The following is an 8242-nucleotide window of genomic DNA, read 5'->3' on the forward strand; positions in this document are numbered from 1 at the left end:
AACTATTAGTATAGAAAAACAAAAAGAAAAGGAGAAAACTAGAGAAATTTGTGTTGCTCTTATTTTCCTTTCTCTAATTTTTCATCGGATATACATGATTAATTATATATATATATATATATATATATATCATTTTATATGTCAAATTACATATTCATAATAACAAATAATATTGAGAAGACTTTATCTAAAATAAGTATGCATTATATTTAATCGGGTTTTCGGTTAGGGTAGAGTTTAAAGGTTGGATCGGTCGATATTTAAGGTCAGGTTAGCTTTGGGTCTAGTTTCGGGTTCAAAAAATGACCCGATCAACATTTAAGGTCGGATAAGAGATAAGCATTAACTCATCCTAATCTGATACATGCTCAACCCTAACTATTAGTACAGAAAAACAAAAAGAAAAAGAGAAAACTAGAGAAATTTGTGTTGCTCTTATTTTCCTTTCGGATGTCAGATGTAGATATTCACTTTCTTGCCATTTTTTTCACATTTTTTATTATTTGTTTTCATTTCATTTTTGATAATAACTTTTCGTTTTTTAAACATTAAATTTGGAGTAAATTATACTGTCACTCTCTAAGTTTTAGCGAAATTATACAAATTACCCATAATTTTTTACACATACATAAATTCCCTAATTTTTATACCTTCATTATACTAATCACCCTTGCATGAGAAATAAGTGTAATCTTTTAAACAAAAAATGTGATAAATGCAATTAAGTTAAATTAAACATGGTATATTATGGAGACAAGTCCAAATAATATACAAATCAATGTATCTTTATTATTTTTGGTTATAGAATGCATCAACAATTCTAAAGAGATATTGTTTAAATCGTTTTTATACTATATCATAATGAACCAAAAATAATAAAGATACATTGATTTGTATATTATTTTGATTTGTCTTCACAATATACCATGTTTTGTTTAACTTAATTGCATATATCACATTTTTTGTTTAAAAAATTACACTTATTTCTCATACAAGGGTGATTTGTGTAATTTTGCTAAAACTCAAGGGGTGTCAGTATAATTTACTCTTAAATTTAATATTCTTCTTTATCTATTATATATCCCTTTAATATAATGAAATAAAAAGTGCACTACTTATTTTTTGAGTATATTTTTTAGATGTGATGTAGTGTGGATATTTGTTTATGTTGTTTCATCCTTCTTAAAGTAAATAAATTTTAATTATTTTATAAAAATACCTCTTTGAGATTAGATATGGTGTGTATATTAGTTTTTGTTGATTCACCTTTCTTGAAGTGGATAAATTTAGTTATTTTTAAATACTTTTTTGAGATGATATGTGTTATAGACATTACTTTATGTTACTTTACTCTTCATAAATTTTAATTGACCAATTATATTTTTTAACCAAATAAATCAAATTAACCTTTTTAAAACTAAATAAATCAAATTAAACTTCTTTAAACCTAGAACTATGTAGTCTTGATTCCCTAATACATATAGAGATATAGGGAGTAAGATTCACTATTGTGAGACACACACAAAAAATAAGTATTTGTTTATAATAAATTAATTTTCAATAAAATAAATCGAAGTATGTCGCGACCCGATTATCATTTGGAATATCGGCTCTACGAATTAGGAAGAGACGAACTCGATTTTTGCATCTCTCAATTAATTTGAAGCTACCACTACGTTTTTTGCGGTTAAAACACAAAAATCTTTCTTTATGCTCGAATTTGGATAATTATGGTATTTAAACAGAGATTCTAAGCTCATGAGTCGATTACAGATCGGGGAGTGTATTAACACCCCGACTGCCCGTATTAAAATGCTATCTTACTAATAATATGGACTTTTATACACTTAAAGCAAATTTATTAAAAATCTAACTATTAAAATATATTTTATTTTTTAGTTTTGTGTTTGACAAGAGTTCATTTTGCTCCTACGTATCCTTAGGTGCAATAAGAAAATTAAGACTACGTAGTTTTGATTATAAAATTGATTATTAATTCGGTTGATTTTGAAAACATGGATTTGGTTGGGTTTGATTTTGATAGATTTTAAAATATTTAAAATATATGATTATTTTAATTCAATGAAACTAATAACTTAAAGACGATGTTGATCATAGACCTTCTTCTCATATTCAGAGAAGTTAGAGACGACTTGAACTATGATCTTACTATAAAAATTTCATAATATTTATTTGTTAATAAGATAATATATAATAGATACCCATGTTTTATTAATTACATTCTATATTATTGTTAACGTCATACAAGTATTACTACTTAACATCAAAATCATATGATATAGTATTGTATAATTGTGAAGTCAAATAAGATTAAAGCAAAATGAGAATAAGACAGTATACCTCCTGCTTGATATTCTTTATGGCTTTCTCTTCACCACTAGAAACTTTAGCTAGGTTTGATCATCGAAATCAATCATTTGTTGTTTAGTGGCACCTTCATCACCAACAATGACAGTAGTACTTGCTGCTTCACTACCCTCCACAGCTTCTTACCAATCTCGCGGCACATATGCGTCACAAAAGAAGAGCTTCCAATGGGAACATAAACAAGAGTTCCATTATCTAATAGAATATATACACATCTAGGACATCCTTCAACAGTGGAAATATTGTTGTCATCTTTGTTATCCCAATATATAGCACTATTACAGTAAATTACATACTCATAAAAAGTACCAAAACCATTCCAACATGCAGTGTTTGAGTAATATATATTAATCTCAAAAGTATAGTAAGTGTTGTTGTGTATAAGCCTCCAACGTAAATGGTAAGATTGCCACTATCTCCCACCTTTTCATCCACAAAAGGAAATGCAATAATCCCATGACTTCTTGCTTCATGTTGTTGGGTATTAAATTCACATCCAAATGATCATAAGACAAGAGTGCCTCATAATTCTTGTCTCTCTACATTAATTGTGAGATCCTTGGACATGTCTAACCAAGTGAATAATTTTGGAATGGTGCAATGAATAAGGACTCTGACCTGTTATATAATCAAGGTAGGGAGAGATACTTTGTCACATATTTGTGTGCATCCCTCATATAATCTAGGAATTGCACTGATTTCACCCCTTTTGAATGGTGAAAACTATCACCAATGAAGTAGGTCTATGAGAATGAGTCTTATCTCCAAACAGAAATTCGAGTTTGTTGATGGGAGCATTCAAATGCCAACAAAGGATGATCCAATATTCAAAGCTTGGGAAAGAGCAACCAATATAGTTACATCTTGGATTATAAGGTCAATCTCTCCATCAATCTCACAAAGCATTCTATGGATTGATAAAGCCCATGAGATTTGGGAAGAACTCAAAGAAAGGATCTCTCAAGGCAATCTGTTCAGGATAGCAGATTTGTAAGAAACCATAACTAACTGCAAGCAAGGAGATCTTAGTGTCATCAAATACCACACTGAGATGAAGACTCTGTGGGATGAACTAGAAATTTCCAGGCCCTTTTCCAAGTGCAACTGTGACAGTGAAAAGTTCAGAACTGAGGACAAGGTTATCAGATTTTTTAAAGGATTGAACGATTCATACTCCAATATAAGGTCCCACATCATGTTAATGGAACCTCTTCCAAACATGAATAAAGTTCTATCATTGGTCATTCAACAAGAAACTCAAATGTATGGTAATGAATCATAGGTAAAGACAATGAATGTTGGAACCAACTAGAAGAGGAATACATCATATGGTAAGAATGCAGGACATACCAACAAAGGATTCACCAAAGGAAATCAGAGTTCATACAACAAAATTTCTTGGAACAAGCCTTCAAACCCAAGCAAATTTTGCACTCATTGCAAGAAACTAGGACGCACTGTTGAGAATTGTTATAGAATCCGTGGATTTCCCCTTAACTTTCAATTCACCAAAAAATAGCAAGTAAACTCTGCCATCTCTAGGAATGAGCATGATGAAAAAAAAAGGGATGATACCACCTATGGTCTAACCAAGGAGCAATATCAAGGTCTCATCAGCATGCTACAACAGTATAACAATCAAAAGAAAGATCCATCCAATGCTGAGAATGTGATCAACATCCTATCTACAACTTCTCTATCCAAGGATCACCATGAAGAAGGTAATTCTATATCTCAATGGATATTGGACAATGGTGCCACTAATCACATTGCCTATAACATGTCTCATTATTCTGCTTGACATAAAATCAGACTTGGTTAGATTACCCAAGTCTTGGCCAAAGTTTCAGGGACCATAGTTATTTCAAAGAATCTAACCATACATGATGTTTTATATCTTCCCTCATTCTCTTATAATCTGCTATCTATACCTAAACTAACCTCTCAGTCCTCCTGTATTTTGTCATTTGATGCTTCTTGTTGAAAAATATAGGAGAATGATTCCTTGAAGATGATTGGTATAACTAGCATCTCAAAAGGATTATATGTGTTGAAAGGGGCTAAGCTTGAGTACAATGTCAATTTTTCTGTTAGCAATTTTGTTATTGTTCTTAAGAATAGTCTTTAGCATTATAGGTTAATTCATCCCTCCAAGTTGTGTATGGATATGATTAAGACTAAGATTCCTTACATTTCTTTTATTAAAGATCACATATATGATATTTGTTATCAAGCTAAGCAAAATAAGCTTCCTTTCCCTTTAAGCAATACTTGTTCTAACAATAACTTTGATCTTATTCAAGTTGATATTTAGGGACATTTTCCTATTACCTCTATACATGGTCACAAATACTTCCTAACCATAGTAGATGACCACAATAGGTACACCTGGATCAACCTAATGAAAAATAAGACAAAGGCTTCTATGGCATTAAAGAATTTCATTACCTTAATCCAAACCCAACCCTCTATTATCATCAAAATGGTTAGGACAGATAATGGACCTGAATTCCTCTTAAAGGAATTTTATGCCAATAAAGGAATCATCCATCAAACCTCTTGTATCTTCACTCCACAACAAAATGGTGTTGTGGAAAGAAAACACCAACACATCTTGAATGTGGCAAAAGCTCTATTAATTCAGAGCAATATCTTAAGGTCTATTGGTCATATGCCATCAGACATGTTGTTCATATTATTAACACTTTACCCACACCCACTTTAGCTAATCAATCTCCTTATGATACCCACTAGACCTTTAAAGCTTCTCCATATGGACTTGTTTGGACCATCGCAAATTATGAGTTTCGGTGGAAGTTTTTATGCTTTGGTAATTATATATGATTTTTGTAGATTCACATGGACTTTGTTTTTAGCATCAAAGATCGATGCATATAAATCTTTTAAATCTCTAGCCAAACAAATTCAAAACCAGTCTAACCTAAAAATTATTTACATACATCTGACCATGGCGGAGAATTTGAAAATCATAAATTTAATAAGTTTTGTAATAAGCATGGCATCATGCATCAGTTCTCAGCTTCCCGTGCCCCTCAACAAAATGGAATTGTTGAGAGGAAAAATAGAGTTCTAGAGGAACTCGCGAGGACCATGCTAAATGAGAGCAAGACTCCAAAATATTTCTGGGTTGATGCAGTTCACACTGCATGTTATGTAATTAATCGAATACTACTCAGACCTACTTTTTCGAAAACACCTTATGAATTCTTAAAGGTCAAAAACTGAATATTGCTCATCTTCATGCATTCAGGTGCAAATATTTTATTTTAAATAATGGAAAAATATCTGTAGGAAAATTTGATTCGAAAGCTGATGAGGGCATATTCTTAGGGTACTCGTTACATAGTAAAGCTTTTCATGTGTTCAATAAATATACCATGCAAGTAGAAGAATCTATTCATGTTCACTTTGACGAATCTTCTCCAAAAGAGAAGAGAATGATCTTTTTTTATGACATTTCAGGTACACTAGAAGAAGTTCAATCAATGGACATGAACCAAATCCAACAATAAGATGCTGAGAAAATAGTAGAAGAAGAACATCAGGACATGCCTATTGCATGGAAAACCAAAAAGGATCATCCACTCGATAAGGTGTTAGGTGACATATCTACGGGGGTGGTAACCCGTAGTTCTTTACGTAATTTCCGTAATTTTGTTGCATTCGTATCTCAAATAGAGCCAAAGACCATCGATGAAGCCATCGAGGATGTACACTGGGGTATAGCTATGCATTAAGAGCTAAACCATTTTGAGCACAATAATGTGTGGGACTTGGTCCTCAAACCAAAAGATCATCCTGTGATTGGCACTAAATGGGTCTTTCGTAACAAGCTAGATGAATCTAGCTTGATAATAAAAAATAAGGCTCGCTTAGTGGCCAAAGGCTACAACCAGGAGGGGGACATGGATTATGATGAGACCTACGCTCTTGTAGCCAGACTTGAGGCCATTAGGATGCTCTTGTCCTTCACATCGATCATGAACTTTAAGCTATTCCAAATGGATGTTAACAATGCATTTTTAAATGACTATATTCAAGAGGAGGTGTACGTAGACCAACCACTAGGGTTTAAAAACTTCAAATACCTGAACCATGTGTATAAACTCAAGAAGGCCCTTTATGGCCTAAAACAGGCAAAGCCTGGTACGATAGCTTGAGTTCATTCCTACTAGAAAAAGGGTTCGAAAGAGGCTTGATCGACACCACTTTCGTTATCAGTAGATTAGATAATCATGTTTTACTTGTTCAAATATATGTTGATGATATTATCTTCGGATCTACTAATGACATCAAGTAATTTTCTGAGTAGATGCAGGGCGAGTTTGAGATGTCGATGATGGGTGAGCTGACTTTCTTCCTTGGGCTTCAAATTAAACAAATGGAAAGTGGCATCTTCATTCATCAATCGAAGTACTGCAAAGAATTACTAAAGAAGTTCGATATGGAGCAATGTAAAGATGCATCCACACCTATGGCGTCCGCATGTTATCTTGACAAAGATGAAAAGGGAAAAGTGATTGAGGTAACTAAATATCGTGGGATTATCGACTCCTTATTATAGTTAACTACTAGCCCACCCCGATATTATGTTTAGCGTTTGTATGTGTGCTAGATTTTAAGCTTTGCCAAAATAATCACATTATATTACTGTAAAACGTATCATGAGATATTTAAAAGGAACTATAAATATAGGATTACGGTATCCTAGGGATGTCTCCTTATCCTTGGTAGGTTACTCTGATTCTGACTTCGCCGGGTGTAAGTTGGATCGAAAAAGCACTAGTGGGACTTGTCACCTATTAGGCAGTTCCTTAGTGGCATGGCATAGTAAAAAGCAAGCATGTGTTGCTTTGTCCATCGCTGAAGCGGAATGCATTGCCGCTGGCGTGTGTTGCGCTCAAATCCTTTGGATGAAGCAGCAACTTAAGGACTTTGGGCTCATAATAGAAAAGATACCTATTAAGTGTGATAACACTGAAAGTGCGCATGTCAAGATAGCACTTTGGAAAGCTTTCTCACTATGTGTTTAGTTTTGATGAGGACAACTTGTGATTGTAAGAGCTTGAAGATCATCAACAAATCAGCATGCTTAAGTCTCAGATTGGTATTAGACTTAAACTAGTAATTAGTTTAGGTTGAGTCTAAGGCTTAGGTAAACTCAATACATGTCTCATATGCATAAAACTTTAATTCATTTTAAGTTTTGAGATATGTCATTTATAATATGTTCATGCATCACATCAATACATGTAATCTGTGCATCCTAGGCATAAATGTAGTGTTGAACATGTATAAATTAAGTGCATAACGTATTTGAGTTTTGCAATTTGAAAATACACTTGGAAATATGTTGTTAATCGATTAAGGCATGATTTAATCGATTAACATAAGTTTTTGAAAAGTTGTTGAAACTGAAAACTTGGAAAAACAGAATCAATTACGTTTTTGAAACATGTTAATCGATTAACCAAGGTCTTAATCGATTAACTGGGCTGCTGAAGTGATTCCTTATAAACTGCGTTTTCAGAACTGAAGCCAAAACTTGCATGTTGCATTTTTTAGAGAGTTAGAGCATATTTCGTGTTAATTGTTGCATCTATATGACATTGCATTTGTGAGATTAGAAAAGAGAGAATTCTATGCTTTAGGATTGAGAGGCATTTCATGTTTAATTTCTCATCATTTCACCTCACATGTTCATGCATTCATTGATGTTTTTGTGAAGATTTTCTATTCTGTAAAATCTGTTTTCAACTAATACATTGTCATGTTATATGAGACTTGTGTTAGAGTTTTAGAGTAAGGTCTTAATTGTCTATTTTGAGCATTA

The sequence above is a fragment of the Lupinus angustifolius genome, chromosome LG11, assembly GCF_001865875.1.
Source record: "Lupinus angustifolius cultivar Tanjil chromosome LG11, LupAngTanjil_v1.0, whole genome shotgun sequence".
NCBI classification, from domain to species: domain Eukaryota; kingdom Viridiplantae; phylum Streptophyta; class Magnoliopsida; order Fabales; family Fabaceae; genus Lupinus; species Lupinus angustifolius.